This window comes from Perognathus longimembris, chromosome 14 (assembly GCF_023159225.1).
Source record: "Perognathus longimembris pacificus isolate PPM17 chromosome 14, ASM2315922v1, whole genome shotgun sequence".
NCBI classification, from domain to species: Eukaryota; Metazoa; Chordata; class Mammalia; order Rodentia; family Heteromyidae; genus Perognathus; species Perognathus longimembris.
This window is the reverse complement of record NC_063174.1, coordinates 38,059,195-38,075,232: the sequence shown is the minus strand read 5'-3', so window position 1 is coordinate 38,075,232 and position 16,038 is coordinate 38,059,195. Positions and strand designations below refer to the sequence as shown.

Sequence of the window (16,038 nt, the reverse complement as noted above, 5' to 3'; positions counted from 1 at the left end):
CTAACCCTGTTATCCATGTGCTGATTAGATGCCAGCTTCGGACAGAGGTCACATTTTATGTCATTGGAAGGCTCTATGAATAAGGTGACTAAATAAACGTACGCATTTCTAAATGCAGGGAGTAAGCTATCCGTGTGTTTGTTCAAGGATCGCAAAGTGGTACACTGATTAACATTAGCCTAATCTTTCATACCATTAATTTTTAAAAAAAACTGATAAATTTCCTATCTCACAAGTAGACGGGCTAGAGTACTTGTTTCATATTTATTTATGAACTTAATTTAGTTGCTGTGTACTAGAGTGCTCTAAGAAAACTTAGATAAGCCTCAGAACGCGGGAGGTACTGCTTTCCACGTCAATTTGTTGGTGACTGGGAACCAGATTCAAATCTCTGAATCGCTACTCCAGGGGTCCTGTCCCGGAACCAATGTGCTGCTCCACGCGAGCTGCAGGAGGACGCGTGAATGTGTTACCACGAGTCGATTGCTTTGGCCTGGTGGAGGTTTGCTCTCCGGAGAGGACGGAAAGCCGATTGGCTGGGGAAGGGCAGGAGGTCTCCCCGGTTATCCTGGTCCGGAGCCAGCCAGGCCAAAGAAGCTCTACTAGTCCCGCGCGCTGGCTGATTGACAGAAGCGGGAGGCGGGAGGTTTAGTCACGTGTCTGCTACCGCCATAGTGTACGCAGGCGCACAGTGCGGGCCGGACAGAGCCTGCGAATCCCCGGAGCGCACGAGTTGCTCCGCAGTGGATGGACTGGGCCTGGGCCTGCGCGCTTTCAGTTAGGTTCACTCCTCGCTATCTTATCCGTATATACTGCACCACGTGTGATGTTTCTAAGTTACGCTTTGCAAGCAAAATTCGCGGCGGTTTTGATGGTGTCAGTGAAAGAACCTGACTTGACTATCGTGGCCTGGATCCCAGACAAGGCTGACTGAATCAGTCTCTCATCAGTTCCAGTACTTCACCAGTTACTTCGATTTTTCTGTCATCTCTTCTCCAGTCCTTGTGGTGTTTTTTTTTTTTTTTTTTTTTTTTTTTTTACCTTTTCTGAACTGGTAGAGCCTTCAGTACAAGGTTGCACAGAAACGTCTTGGTGCTGAGGGTGAAAGTGAAGACTTGACCATCAAGAGTGTGGGACCTTGCTTCACCCACCTGCGCTTAAGGAGGAAAGCCCTGGCCCAGCCGCAGTGAGGACCAGATGCTCTTCTTCCCACAGCCTGCTTGGACCCCTTCCCCAAGACCAGCAGTAACAGTGAAAACGGGAAGCGTTTTTCACAATAGTCAAAAAATGAAGACAATCCAAACATCCACCCACCGGCACACAGATAAACAACAGATGACTTATATGGAATATTATTGACATAAAAAGGGTGAAATATTGATATATGCTTCAGAATGGATGAACTTTAAAGCCATCATATTCAGTGAAAAAAACTGCAAAAACACTATTATTCAAGTTATACCAAGTATAAATTCAATTCACATTAAATATAGAGGCAGGAAGTAGATCAGTGGTTCTTTAGGCCTGGGAATGGAGATAGAGGATGACTGTAAATGAGAAAAGTGTTTCTTTGGGGGATGATAAAAAAAATATTCTAAAACTGGGTTGTAGAGAAGGTAAAATTAAGTTGCATATAATAGATTATTGTACAACTGGGAAAATAAACTACACTCAAAGGCATGCACTTTAAAATAGGTAAGCTTATAGAATAGAAATGAAGAGATAAATTAATGGAAATTAAATAAATCAATAGTTATTAACCAATCTATTTTAAAAAGCATGTCAATAAGAAACAGTCTATGTGCATATTTACCTGTTTAGCATCTAACCCTAGACTTGCCCATGTTTAGATCCTAACATTTGCTGGATGCAAGGCTGCTGCATAGAAAGGAGAACAGTGAAGGGACAAGAAGCCATTGCCAATCACTGAAAATCTGGCATTAACCCATTGCTTGCTTGCTTCCTAGGTGATAACTTTCCCACACTCAAAAAACAACCTCGGAGGCAAGGTTACAGAACACATGTCTCCCCTTAGAGCAGAGCCATACTCTCCACAGTTCTTGGGTTCCTGCTCACCTCTGCACTGGAGGATCAAAAAAAAAAATTAGCAAATTTGGGACTTGCTTTGCTGAATGTTTAAAATCTTCCTCATAAGTAATATAAAATCTGATCCATATGCCTGTGTCACCAGTTATGGTAAACACTGCAATATGGTTTCATCCACTTCTCATCCTAGCTTGCCAAGCGTTGTTGTTGTGATGCATGTTGAATAGTTAAATATTTTCCCATCTGTTGAAATGAGTATTCTGTTTTTCTTCTTTAAAAATGTCACATAAGCCAGGAGTTGGTGGCTCATGCCTGGAATCCTAGCTACACAGGAAGCTGAGATCTGAGGATTATGGTTCAAAGCCAGCCCAGGCAAGAAAGTCTGTAACTTTTTTGTTTGTTTGTTTGCTTGTTTTGCCAGTCCTGGGGCTTGGACTTAGGGCCTGAGCACTGTCCCTGGCTTCTTTTTGCTCAAGGCTAGCGCTCTACCTCTTTAGCCACAGCACCACTTCCAGATTTTTCTGTTTATGTGGTGTTGAGGAATCAAACCCAGGGTTTCATGCATGCTAGGCAAGTACTCTACTGCTAAGCCACATGCCCAGCTCAAGTCTGTGACTCTTATCTCCACTAAACAAAGAAGCCCAAAGTGGAGCTATGGCTTAAGTGATAGTACACTAGCCTTGAGCACCACAGCTCACAGACAATGCGAAAGCCCGGAGTTCAAGCTCCAGGACCAGAAAAAATAAAAGAAGACACATGGATTATGTAATAACTAAGTACATAAATTATGTAAATTATTGTTTAACATTAGTCCAATCTCCTATTCCCCAGAAAACCCCAGCTCGATCCACGTACAGGCACTGTTTGTGCCTTTTCCAGATGGCCTTGGATTCTTTCCACCACTCCCCAAATCCTGTGCTAGACAGTGCATTAGAAGTTAACATTTCAATCAGTCCTGTACTGAGCTATGGCAGAGGGGCCGTGGTAGGTGTCTGGTGAGCACCAACAAGAGAGTTACAGTGCAGATATCAACCAGTCAGTCTCTGCCACCACAGTCCTGATGTAATGAGATCATGAACAGAGTAGGCATGTGGCAGAGGGAAGCCAGTGCCTGGGTGTAAATGCAGATCTAGCGCCTGCTGCCACTCTACCTGTCAAGCACAGACCCATGCTGAACACTGACCACGTGTGAACCTTGAAGTGGGACCACCAGCTCCCTGGTGACACTGCTTACATAAGACTCCTTTTCAACCTGCAAAGGGCAGAAATGCATTCTGAACCAACGTTGGTATTTTTGAAGTGTGGTTCTACCTTTTCTACCTGCTCTGGCTCAGCATTGGATTCACTGACATACGAGCTCCCGTGTGCTATCACTTTAGATTAAGGGATCTTCTTTTTGCCAAGAGGTTCAGCAATGTGCACAAGCCTATACACCACTAATTTTATCTCGTGATGACCCATGTTGGAAGCTGATAGCCTAGTAATACAATAGGAAACAGCTGAGGGCACCAGGTTGGATATTCTACCTACAAAGCTGAAGTACTATCCTTCAATGCATTATATAAGTTTAAGCAGAGTGGTGATGTGTTCACAGGCCACATGATTCACTGCTGTTTCCAAGAATAGATGTTTTATTGTAACACTCATCATTTACAGAATGACCATGGCTCCTTTCATGCTAAATTTGCAGAGCTGAGCAACATGATAGAGACTGTATAGTCTGCCAAGCATAAAACATTGACCGTCTCACCCTTCATGCAAAAGGTTTTCTATTCCAGCATTGGTCATTGGGTGGTTATTAAAATATATGAGTCTCTGGGAGATAAGATTGCTGTAGTCCAGCAACCCACATGGGAAACTTTTGTTTCAGTTTTAAAACTTAAGCTGGGGGTGGGGGGCTTGAACTCTGGGCCTGGGCACTGTCTTTGAGCTCTTCAGCTCAAGGCTAGTGCCCTACCACTTTGAACCACAGCACCATTATGGGTTTCTGGTGGTTAATTGGAAATAAGAGTCTCATGGACTTTCCTGTCTGGGTGGCTTTGAACCACGATCCTCAGATTTCAGCCTCCTGAGTAGCTAGGATTGTAGGGGTGAGCTACCGGTGCCTGGGTAATTTTTTTTTTTTTAATTTTAAAGAACTAGAGGCGGGTAGTGGATGTGGTTCTGCTGAGAGCTGAAGATGACAGTGAACATTCAACATCAGTAACCAGTGATAACCTAAGTCAACATGACATGCTGGCCTGGGTCAATGAGTATCTACAGTTGAATCTGACAAAGATTGAACAGTTGTGCTCAGGTGCTGCTGCCTATTGTCAGCTTATGGACATGCTATTCCCTGGCTCTATTTCCTTTAAGAAAGTGGAATTCCAAGCTAAGCTAGAACATAAATATATCCATAACTTCAAAATACTACAAGCAGAGAGAGAATGGGTGTTGAGGGGCTGGGGATATGGCCTAGTGGCAAGAGTGCCTGCTTCATATACATGAGGCCCTGGGTTCGATTCCCCAGCACCACATATACAGAAAATGGCCAGAAATGGCGCTGTGGCTCAAGTGGAAGAGTGCTAGCTTTGAGCAAAAAGAAGCCAGGGACAGTGCTCAGGCCCTGAGTCCAAGCCCCAGGACTGGCCAAAAAAAAAAAAAAAAAAAAGAGAATGGGTGTTGACAAAATAACTCCTGTGGATAAATTAGTAAAAAGGAAGCTTTGAATTTGTTCAGTGGTTCAAGAAATGTTTTCATGCGAACTATGATGGAAAAGATGATGACCCTGTAGCTTCCAGACAAGGGCAAGGAACCTCAGTGGCTCCTACCTTTGTTGCTCCAGCTCCGAATAAACCCAGGAAACCTACTGGCTCTGTTGGTGCTGCTCCACCGAGGCCCATTTCAACATAGAACTACTGCCACTCCTAAGGCTGGCCCAGGGGTGGTGCGAAAAAATCCTGGTGTGGGCAAAGGGGATGAGGAGGCAGCTGAATGGATGCAGCAGCTCCAAGTATTGAAACTAACTGTGGAAGATTTGGAGAAAGAGAGAGATTTCTACTCCAGGAAGTTAAGGAACATTGAATTGATTTGCCAGGAGAATGAGGGGGAAAATGACCCTGTGTTGCAGAGGATTGTAGACATTCTCTAAGCCACAGATGGAGACTTTGTGATACCTGATGAAGGGGGCCCACAGGAAGAGCAAGAAGAGTACTAACAGCCTGGACCAGCACATCAACATTGAATTCTTCACTCCCAAATCATGTGCTTAACTGAAAAACACTCCCTTTTATTATTCCTAGAGGATTCACTGGTATCTTTTCATGAGCAAAAAGTACCACTTCGTAAAAGTGCACTTTGCAGAAGTTTCACTCCTTTTCCAATAAGTTTGAGTTAGGAACTGACAGCAGAAGCAGTATTAACATCTAGTTGGTTCACCTGGGAACAGAAAGGCTGACCATGGGACTCAGCGTGTAGATTCTGGTCACACTGATTGCTGCAGAAGGTGTTTGATGTAACACTGAGGTGGCAGCCTCAGTAAAGACATGTAAAGACTGAATTGAATTTTAAGCTAATGTGAAATTCTGGCAAAGAACGTTTTAATAAATAAATGCCTGAAGAGTATTTAAAATATGCTTCCATATTTCAAAATAGAAAATGAACATGTCAGGAGTTATCATGTGTCTGACTTTGTGTCTGGGATGGAGGGGCCAGACTTGGGGACCTTTGCAGCTTGCTGTCTCAGGCCTTACAGGGCTGCTTGAATCCTCACAGGCCACTTCTTTGGCTCCAAAGTGAAGTCTAAAAATTGTTCTGTAAGGCCATTTGGTGTCATCGGCCAGAGGCATCCCTGCTATAAGCAAGTGGCATGGTTGCCTGGGTGAAGAGTGTGTTTCAGCCCTGAGATGGTTTGAGGTGAAGACCTAGATTTTCATTGATCAGTCCTTTGATTTTTCCAGTTATCCTTGAAATTGCTTTGTATTATGTTTTTTGGGAAATGAGATATGCCCAGGATTTTTTTTTGTTTTGTTGTTGTTTTCCAGTCCTGGGGCTTGAACTCAGGGCCTGAGCACTCTCCCTGGCTTCTTTTTGCTCAAGGTTAGCACTCTACCTCTTGAGCCACAGCGCCACTTCTGGCCTTTTCTGTTTATGTGGCACTGAGGAATTGAACTCAGGGCTTCATGTATAGGAGGCAAGCACTCTACCACTAAGCCACATTCCCAGCCCCAGTTTGTTTGTTTGTTTTTAATCTAACAGCTACTTTTGGGAACTTGCCCACATCTCTGGGATTCAAATGGGAGTTGTGTCCCAGTTTACTGTTTTTTAAAGTGTACATTGAACATGTTTCTCTTCTTTGCTCCCTCTGTCCACTGGGGGCTGCTCTTTGGCTCCTTCAGCTTGCTGCTTAGTGTTGGAAGTACAGCAGGCAGGTGATAACGCTGCAGGTTCTGGCGGGACCTCTGGCACAGGGCGTGACCATTGACAGCCATCGTTACCTTGGGCTCTACAAGGCTGGGGTGTTTTCCACACCTGCTGTTCACAGCTCTCCACTGTTATCTGGATACTTTGCCAGGGCGCTAATCTCTTTGGAGATAAAATTCACTAGTGTGTTACTAAATGTCAGTTTTTTTTTTTTTGCAGAAAATACAGTACTATGTCTGAATTAGTTAGCAATATTGAAAAGATTTCATTCCTTCTCCCTCATTTGCTTTGCCCCTGGCCTAGTCAGTCCCTTTGTTTGGAAGAATTCTGCAAAATGTATTTCACCCACTACTGAGATTGTTCAGTCCCTGAAGTGTTTGTTTTGATTTGTTTCTGGTGGTAGCTTGTCCTAAAATATGAGTAGAAAGCAAGGTATTTTATGATAAAATTGTTGTGTAGTGCATGCTTCGTGTGGAATTCAGAGGAAAACCCAGAACCATTGATCAACAATACCCCAAATGCAAGTAACCAGCCATTGTTGAAAGGACAGTGGTGCTATTTCTCTTTTGTGGCCTTTTAGACTTTTGTTGTCAGAAAATTCCATTTTATTGGGAACCCATTTTCCATCTGGTCTTTCCTGACAGGGTTTTTGTTTCTACTTTTAACAGTTTCTAAATAAAATTCTGTATTTTTTAAAAAAAAGAACTAGAGGCATTGTTCCTAGAAAGGGACATTTCCTCCAAGGGAGATATTAATGGCCCCACCGGCCTTAGTGAAACTGTGGCTGCTCCTAATTATTCTAAGCACATTGTGCCAGTAGACCAGAAAGAATCACAGCAAGTCCTACACTCAAAGGAGTAATTAGTATGATATTATTGAGGACTCAAGCTAATTTTTGCTCCTACATAATGATGATGGGGAAGAATATATTTAGCACCCATGTGCTAATCTCTTTATAAACCCAACCCTAGTTTTGGCTGTAAACTGGCAAGTCAAACAACTGTGGCCAGGTAAGCATATAGAGACCTAAGCCTTATAGCCCTCAAAGTGATTCCACCAGGCAAGCGACCACCCCTAGATCACCAGAGTGCTGGCCAAGACTGAGGGAGATGAGAATGGGTATGAAGGAAGGAGTCACTATCAGGAATCAGTATCAGTCCTCATCGCAGAGCTAACTGCAACACTGGGAGCAATTATTTCATATTGTTAAGCTCCTCTATGTTTTTTTGATCATAGCCATGGACATATATCTCTCTATAAATGTATACACTATATATCTACGTTTTGTGCATTGTTTATACATGTGTCTACTTCACATTCTATTTTTTAAAACTAGCTTTAAAATATTTTGTTATTAATATTGAAATCAGTATGCTGAATCTAAATGGCACCATCTTGGCCACATGGTGGATGATAGGGTATTGGGTTTAACTGGCACCATCTTGTCTTCATGGGAGAGGCAGGGAAATCGCACCTCCCAGGTGATGGGATGCCTGACTTCCTAGAGGCAGGGATGGGGACTTGTACAGTAGGTGACTGGACCTGCCAGTCTTAGGTCATGAACTCTCAAGCTCCCTATGACCATGTCCCCTGACCTGACCCTATTTAGGTCCGGGCCAGCTCAGGCACCATTATGCCATGCCTGTGTCCTGTCTCTTCTCTGGTCAACATGGCATCTGACTTCAGCTCTCCATTGGGATTAATCTGGGTTATTGGTATCTTTTTTCTGTTCTTTCTTTCCTCTCCAGCTCTCATGGCTCAGTTTTCTGACAGTGTTAAGTGTATTTGCAGGGCTGCAGGTCTTTATGACAAGAGTCTGCCTGCACTTGCCAACTTTCTAATAAAGACTCCCAGTTTGACCTCTCAAAATGTGGCTCCTTTGTTGTCTCTGCATACAACAATATCTTCAGTAGTTTTTGCAGTGCTGACAATGGAACAAAGGAACTTGAGCATGCTAGGCAGGTTCTATAGCACGGAGCTACATCCCCAGTTCTATCTGATAATGTGAGGAACAGAATTCATTGTAGTTCTCATTTTGCACCAGTCTTGACTCTTGGCAAGGGGACTTTGTTTCTTTGTGTATTTTGTGATACTGATAACTCAAGTCTGGTGAGTTACATATGTAGGAATGTCATGAGCCATAGGTTGAAAAACATTTTTTCCTAGAGAGGGTTTGTACTCTTTACTACTATGTTTTAAAAATACCACTACTTAGTTCCCTTCAAACTAAGTTACATGTTGTTCAAGGTTTTTAGCGTTCCATAAGTAGTGTGAATTTATTGTTCAGACTGCACAAGAGTCAGCTGTGTATTGGAACACTTAGGAATTTGTGTCATCTTCTCCTCTCCCCTCACTCAAAGGGAAAAGGCAATTTGTCTCGTTCGCCCTTCTGTAGGGTGTGCTTTCTTTTTATTATCCTTGTTTGTATCTGTGTCAGTCGTAATAGCATCGCTTCCTTGGGAAAGCCCAGGTCTTGGCTCCTGTCCCTAACATTCCATCAGCCAGCACAATATCAGCTCAAGTTCACCAGGGGCAGGCAGTTAACCTCAGGAGCAAGCACCAACTTCAGTGTCATATTCTTCCTGGACTCCTGCTTTTATACTCTATATATTATAATATAATATATTATATACATTTTATATTATAGATCATATATATTATATAACAATTGTAATTATTATATATTATATACAGGAATATATAATATGTTGTATATGTTAGGCTTTGGTATTTCTTTTAATTCTTATAACATTTTATATATTGACACATGTAAAAGAAAATGAAACTTAAATGAGTGATTCTTTACAGGTCTACTGTAAATGTACACATCTATCTTATTCATGTCAGTGAAAAAAAATCCCCAACTATGATGAAAACTGGAGAAGTTATATCACAAAAGAGTCACAAAACAGAAACAAATTTCATAAAAAGTATGCCTGAGGGCTGGGAATATGGCCTAGTGGCAAGAGAGCTTGCCTCGTATACATGAGGCCCTGGGTTCAATTCCCCAGCACCACATATACAGAAAACAGCCAGAAGTGCACTGTGGCTCAAGTGGCAGAGTGTTAGCCTTGAGCAAAAGGAAGCCAGGGACAGTGCTCAGGCCCTGAGTCCAAGGCCCAGGACTGACCAAAAAAAAAAAAAGTATGCCTGAATATGAAATGAACTGCTTCCTGGGTGCTTTCACATTCTTCTCTTCTGGGTCGGATGCACAAGACATTGTTTCCGCAGATAAATGTATCCCTGTGCTTATTTTTCAGCTGTCTACTTACACATTCCTCTGCTCTAAGGCTGTGTTCATGCAGCCTTCCAGGCAAGCCAGGAGCCCTCAATAATCTGCTCCAGAATTTAATTTTACCCCAACTGGCCATCCGATGATTTGCATTAAGACTCACTCTAATAATCTTGGAAAGCAGGAAACCTGAGTTCAAATCCTAGCTCGGCTACTTATCTAGCTGTGTGTCTTGGGTAACTCATTTCCTCTTTCATGGCCCCAAGTTCATCTCACTGCCCATCCAAATCCTCGTCTCAGGTACCTGGGGTCTGAAGCTCCAAAAGCTGAAACCTTCTAGTCTATATTTGATTGTTGAGAATGCCCTTCACTTTCTTGCTGGCATATGGAAAAATTGAGAAAGGGATAAAACACCTGCCTCACCCAGAGTTTTACATTATTTTGTTCTGTAAACCTGCAGCTGCAATTGTAGTCTAGCATGGTGTCCCACAGGGAAATTTCCTTTTTCCTCCCTTTGAGCCTGTAAAATAGCTCTACTTTATGGTTTAGGCAGTCCCATCCTAGGTAGCTATTCCTGTAAACCTAGTGTAGTTTCTACCGTCCCCGGGCCCTGGGGGCACAGTTCTGTTCCTTAGAATCTCCCATTCATCCACTCACTACCAGGTATTGGAAGGCCCAATGGTGAGTGAAAAGGAGGCTAGCAGCTGAAGGTTAGGCCAAGCAGGCCTTGATGCAGTTTACTATTCTAACCACAAGGGGGCAGTAGGAAGCAAGAGAGAGAGCTAAACAGGCCGCTTTCAGTGTCCCAGAACCTGATAAAACTGTTAGCATTTTTTTTTCTAGAGAATGAGGAATGCAAGAAGGAAAAGTGAGAGAAAACAATGAAAGTCTTCTTCTTCTTCTTTTTTTTAAACTTTAAAATACATCTCTGATGTTGTTTTTCTAAGCACGGTGTCCTGAAAAAGCCTGTCCCACTCAAAAAAATAGAATTCAGAAAAATGATTCCATCATTTCTACCTGGAATGACTTTTCTGGCAGAGTTAATACATAGTATTTTCCCCCTAAGAGTGAGTTTTCCAGAACTTTAAATATTTCGTAGCATTTTATTTACTCACTTGTTGTTACTGATTTATCTATAGCAGTGCTGGGGATTGAACCTAGGTTCTCACAGATGTTAGGCAAATACTCTACCACAAAGCCATATCCCCATCCCAGTAATCATTTCTTAAGCATTGTAATTATTTCTAATCAGAACACTGTATCTAGACAGTTGAGATATTTCCAGATTCTTCGTTATAAATCATGCTGTAATTAACTTACATTTGTTTAACCCCAAACCATGATTATTTCTTCTAAGTGATCCACTTAGAAGTTCTGGGTCATCACAAATATAGAATTTTAAGAATAAACACTACTAAATTCTCTAAGAAGCATGTACCAATCTGTACTTCACAAAACAACATATTAATTGCTTATTTTTTTATCCTTACCATGCCCATTCTTTAAATGGTAATAAGGCTGAATGTTGTCTGCACATATTTCTTTCATGTTTTGATTACAACACTTTGCCTTTTGTGTTAGTAGCCTTGTTTCAGAAACACTTGAGTTTTTCTGAGTTTTTTTAAACTCTAGTTTTACTATACAGCACCCTTTCAACCTAGCATGAGAAAGCATTGGCCAAAGAATTAGTATCATTTCTTTTTGAAAAAGTGCTTTCATTTCTTATATATATATATATATATATATATATATATATATATATATATTTTTTTTTTTTTTTGGCCAGTCCTGGGGCTTGGACTCAGGGCCTGAGCACTGTCCCTGGCTTCTTTTTGCTCAAGGCTAGCACTCTGCCACTTGAGCCACAGCGCCACTTCTGGCCATTTTCTGTATATGTGGTGCTGGGGAATCGAACCCAGGGCCTCATGTATATGAGGCAGGCACTCTTGCCACTAGGCCATATCCCCAGCCCTCTTATATGTTTTATTTAATCCCCCCCCCCCAATGATTCCCCCTGACTCTCTTGCCATTTTCCTTTCCACTTTTCTGTCCCTGTGAAGAGTTGGTGGAAACATCTAGATCAGACACACCGAGTCCTCATAACAGGAAATAGCCCAGTCCTCTGCTGCCTCCTGACAAAGCATCCTTTCCTGACTTTTACCCTTTTACCCTTACCCTGGGTTTTCACGCATAGCCTTCAGTTCACTCGTAGTGTAGCGCATTCATCAGAATCACTTTTTACCATCATTGTATCCTATTAAAATAGCACTTAGCGACTGAGCAATGCAGAGGGAGTGAACCAGAAAAGTGAGCAGAAAGAAAAGAGGAGCAGGAGGCAGGAGCCCTGAAGCTCAGGGGGGAAATTAACTGGCCTGCCTCCAAGTAGACTCCATTATTTTGGAACCTTGTGTGTTAGTTAACGTGAGCAGATTATATTCGAACACATCCTCTCCTGTATGACAATGTTACTTTTAGAGATAATCATAAAGTAAAACAGATAATAATGAAAACCAGGAAAAATTCAGACAATGAACATTTTTTTTTCATCGAACCTCACAATATCAGTCAGTAAAAATGAACACATGAAAACAAATGTTCCATTTCAGAACTGGAAGAGAATGAAAGTTTTCTTTCATTGAATTTTTTCTAATCAGACCACTGGAAAAAATTAAAAATAAAAACTAAAGTAAGTCGTGTGCTGGTGGCTCATGTCTATAACTCTAGCTACTCAAGAGGATGAGATCTGAGGATCAAAGTTTGAAGCTATCCAGGGCAGACAAATCCAAGAGGTTCTTATCTACATTTAATCATCAAAAAATCCAAAAGTAGAGCTATGGCTCAAGTGGTAGGGTTCTGTCCTTGAGTAGAATAGTTCAAGGGCAATGTCCACAGCTGGTGGGTGCGTGTGCACGCGTGCGCACACACACACACACAAATAAATAAATAAGATGACATAGAAGAATAGAGTAATAAAGCAAATTACCACCTATTAAATATATTTAAATGAGTAGCAACATTATGGTCTCTATTTTTTGAGCCTTAATTTCCACAGATTTATCCATGGCTTGGGCAAAATATGCATAAACCCCATAGCAGAGCACCTAAAATCTATAAGGATAATTAATCCTAACAGAACCAAACAGAAAAATAGATAGCAATACAATAATCATAGGAGACAGTAATACTACAGTGGATAAATTTTCCAGACAGAAAATACTATGGAAAGAGAATACTTGAACACTATAGTCCAAATGAGCCTAAGAGACTGTATAAAATATTACATCCAACAGCAGCAGAATATACCTTTTTACCAAGTTCACACAAAATATTCTCCAGAAGAAATATTATGTTAAGCAAAGCCTTACAGAATTTAAGAAAATTGAGATCATATCAAATATATTTTCTGACTCCATGGCATGAAACTAAAAATCAGAAACAAAGCTAATAAAATACAGTGAAAGCAGTCCTAAGAAGGAAACTAAGAAAAGAGTTCTAATAAACAATCTATAGGGGGAAAAACTATGTTAAGTAAGCCAACTAAGCCCAGAGATGAGCAAACCAATCGCAAAGTTTGCAGAGGGAATGAAACACAGATTAGATGAGAAATAAATGTAGATACCAGAAAAACAATAGAAGAGATTGATGAAGCTCAGAGGTGGTTTTTGTATGAACAAGTATTAGCAATTTACCAAGACTAAGAAGACTTATATAAAATTGCAAATGAAAGAAGAGACATGACAACTGACCACAGAAATATAGATGATCATAAAAGACTTCACTGTGTTTTTAACAAAAAAACATATGATTATATGCTAACTATTGGGTAACCTAAATAAAATGAAAACATTTCTAGAAATATATAACTGAGCAACACTGAAACATGGAGAAATACAAAATCTGAATGGATCAGTAATGAGTAAGGAGTCTGGATAATAACAAAACATGAAAGAAAAGCCCTGGAACCAATAGCCTCACAGCTGAATTCTGCTGGCCATTTAAAGAACTACGACAAAATGTTCTCAAATTATTCCAAGAAGTTGAAGAGGAGGGAACAATTCTAAACTTATTTTACAAAGTCGCCTCTACCTTGATGATCAAGCAAGGACATGGAAAGATATAAACAAAAAAGTACAGGCAAACAACATTCCTTCTGAACACGGATGCAAAAAAATCCTCAATGAAATATTAAATTCAAGATCACATTAAAAGGATCAAATGAAATATCTTCCCAGGATGCCAGGGTAATTTAACATGTGCAAATCAGTAAATATGATACACCACTTAAACAAAATGAAGGATGAAAGCCACATAATCATTTTAATAGATGCAGAAGAAGCATTTGAAAAAAAAACCCTCATCATCTTTTATGAATCAGGCACAGGAAAACTTGCTGAATGTAAGTTAGAAAATTGAGAGAATAGTGAAGTAGAATAGAGGCTAGGAAGAAAGGAGAAATGGGAATAAAGAAAAAATAGTTGACAGGTAAAGGTATGTAGTCAGATATTTTATATAGCACACAAGAGTAACTGGTCAACAACAATCAATTGTATATATATATGTGTATATATGTATATATATACTTTAAACTTTATTGTAAAGGTGAAGTACAGAGGGGTTACAGTTACATGGGTAAGGTAATGAGTACATTTCTTTTTTAACAGTGTTACCCCCTCCCTCTTTTCTTTTACCTCTCTCTCCCTTCCAGCTCCTCCCCCCCCCAAGTTGTAATGTTCATTTTCAACATGATGTGTAGTGAGGATCACTGTTGAGCTGGTTCATCCTTTGTCCCACTGTTTCTGTTTCTCCTTCCCTTCCCCAAATCAAATAAACATGTACAAGACAAAGGGTTACAGAAATAAAAAATGTGTAAAGAAGACTTGGCTCCCATCATAAAGAAACAATGAGTGCTTGAAAGGATAAATATGCAAATTATCCTCACCCGATTATTGTTCATCATATGCCTGTATTTCCATTCATTGAAATGTATCTCATAAACATGTACAGTTATTTTGATTTTTTTTTGTTTCTATTTTGCCAGTTCTGGGGCTTGAACTCAGGGCCTGGGCACTGTCCCTGTGCTACTTTTGCTCCAGGCTAGCACTCTACCACCTGAAGCCACAGCGCCACTTCTGGCTTTTTCTATATATGTAGTGCTGAGGAATTGAACCCAGGGCTTCATGCACTCTAGGCAAGCACTCTACCACCAAGCCACATTCCCAGCCCTCACGTATAGTTATTCCCTAGCAGTGAAAATGGTTAGCCAATTAGGTACACAAAGAATGTAGTTCAACATTTCTAAAGGCCATATGTGACAAGCCAACAGCTAATGTCACAATCAGTGATGGAAAACTGGAAGTGTTTCTTCTGACATGAGGAAAAAGACAGAAATGTCTTACAAATGTCACTCTCCTTTAGCCAGAGAAATCAAACAGAAAAGCCACCCAGGCTGGAATGGGTGTGAGTATGTGTACTTACGCTTTCCGTATGTTGTGTATATGTCCCTTAGCCCATATTACGCAACCAAACTAGTCTGCCAAGTACATACCAAGTACAATAATTTGCTCTCAAAACTGATCCCAGGTGTCTGACTTCCCTCAGACGAAGCCTTATGAAATGGGCAGAGAGGGGCAAGAAACTGCCACCATGGTCATACGACAGTGTATACCCCAGAAAACAGCCACAGGGGACATAATGTCAGCCTTTGTCAACCCCAGTCTCTTCCTGCAACATTTCCCTTGGTGCCAGTGGAGTGCAGAGGGGCAGAGGGCGGCTTGTGGGATTAAAAGGTAGTGTGTATGGGGGAGTGATTACTAGGAGGATTAGTCAGCTAATCCATGCCCTCTAATGGAATGCCTGCCAGGGCCTTCTCATGAAGAGATCGGGGTTGACTTAACTCACTCACAGTTCTGTGGGGAGAAATCCAAAGGGTAGAGTACAGGCTTGGCAAAGTGGTGGGACCACATGTGGGAGAAAACAAGTGTTTACATGTTGGACCAGGTGAGAGAGAGGCGGGGAGGGGGAGGCGCGCTCTTGTCATAACAACCCAACCCCCGCAGGTCCCAGTGACCTGAGGCCCTCTCTCTAGGTCCCACTTCTTAACACTTCCACAGCACCTCCCAACCCCAAGGAACAAAGCCTCCAACACATGAACTGTACAGAGGCACCATTCGATCCTAACCAAACAGCAGCACTATATTAATGCTACTTAAAATGGTTGCTACCAGATGAGACCAAGTATACCAAATACATATGTGTAATTAAGTAAAATTAGAAACCTTGATAACAGTTATCTCCAGGTGGTGCTCTTTGGATGGTTTTTCCTTAAAATTTCCTACATCTCTGATTTCCCAGCAACAGAC

General features: G+C 41.3%; 1 protein-coding gene, 1 long non-coding RNA gene and 1 pseudogene across 2 annotated transcripts in view; all 3 read left to right on the top strand.

The window, feature by feature from the left end:
- Positions 1-16,038, top strand: part of LOC125363270 (cytochrome c oxidase assembly protein COX16 homolog, mitochondrial) — a 43,155-nt gene that overhangs the window by 21,745 nt on the left and 5,372 nt on the right. The window lies entirely within an intron of this gene.
- Positions 428-5,242, top strand: LOC125363576 (annotated as a pseudogene).
- Positions 5,869-11,497, top strand: LOC125363277. The gene is made up of 3 exons (XR_007213201.1): positions 5,869-6,048; positions 6,250-6,254; positions 11,466-11,497. It is a non-coding gene; the product is annotated as an uncharacterized LOC125363277 (long non-coding RNA).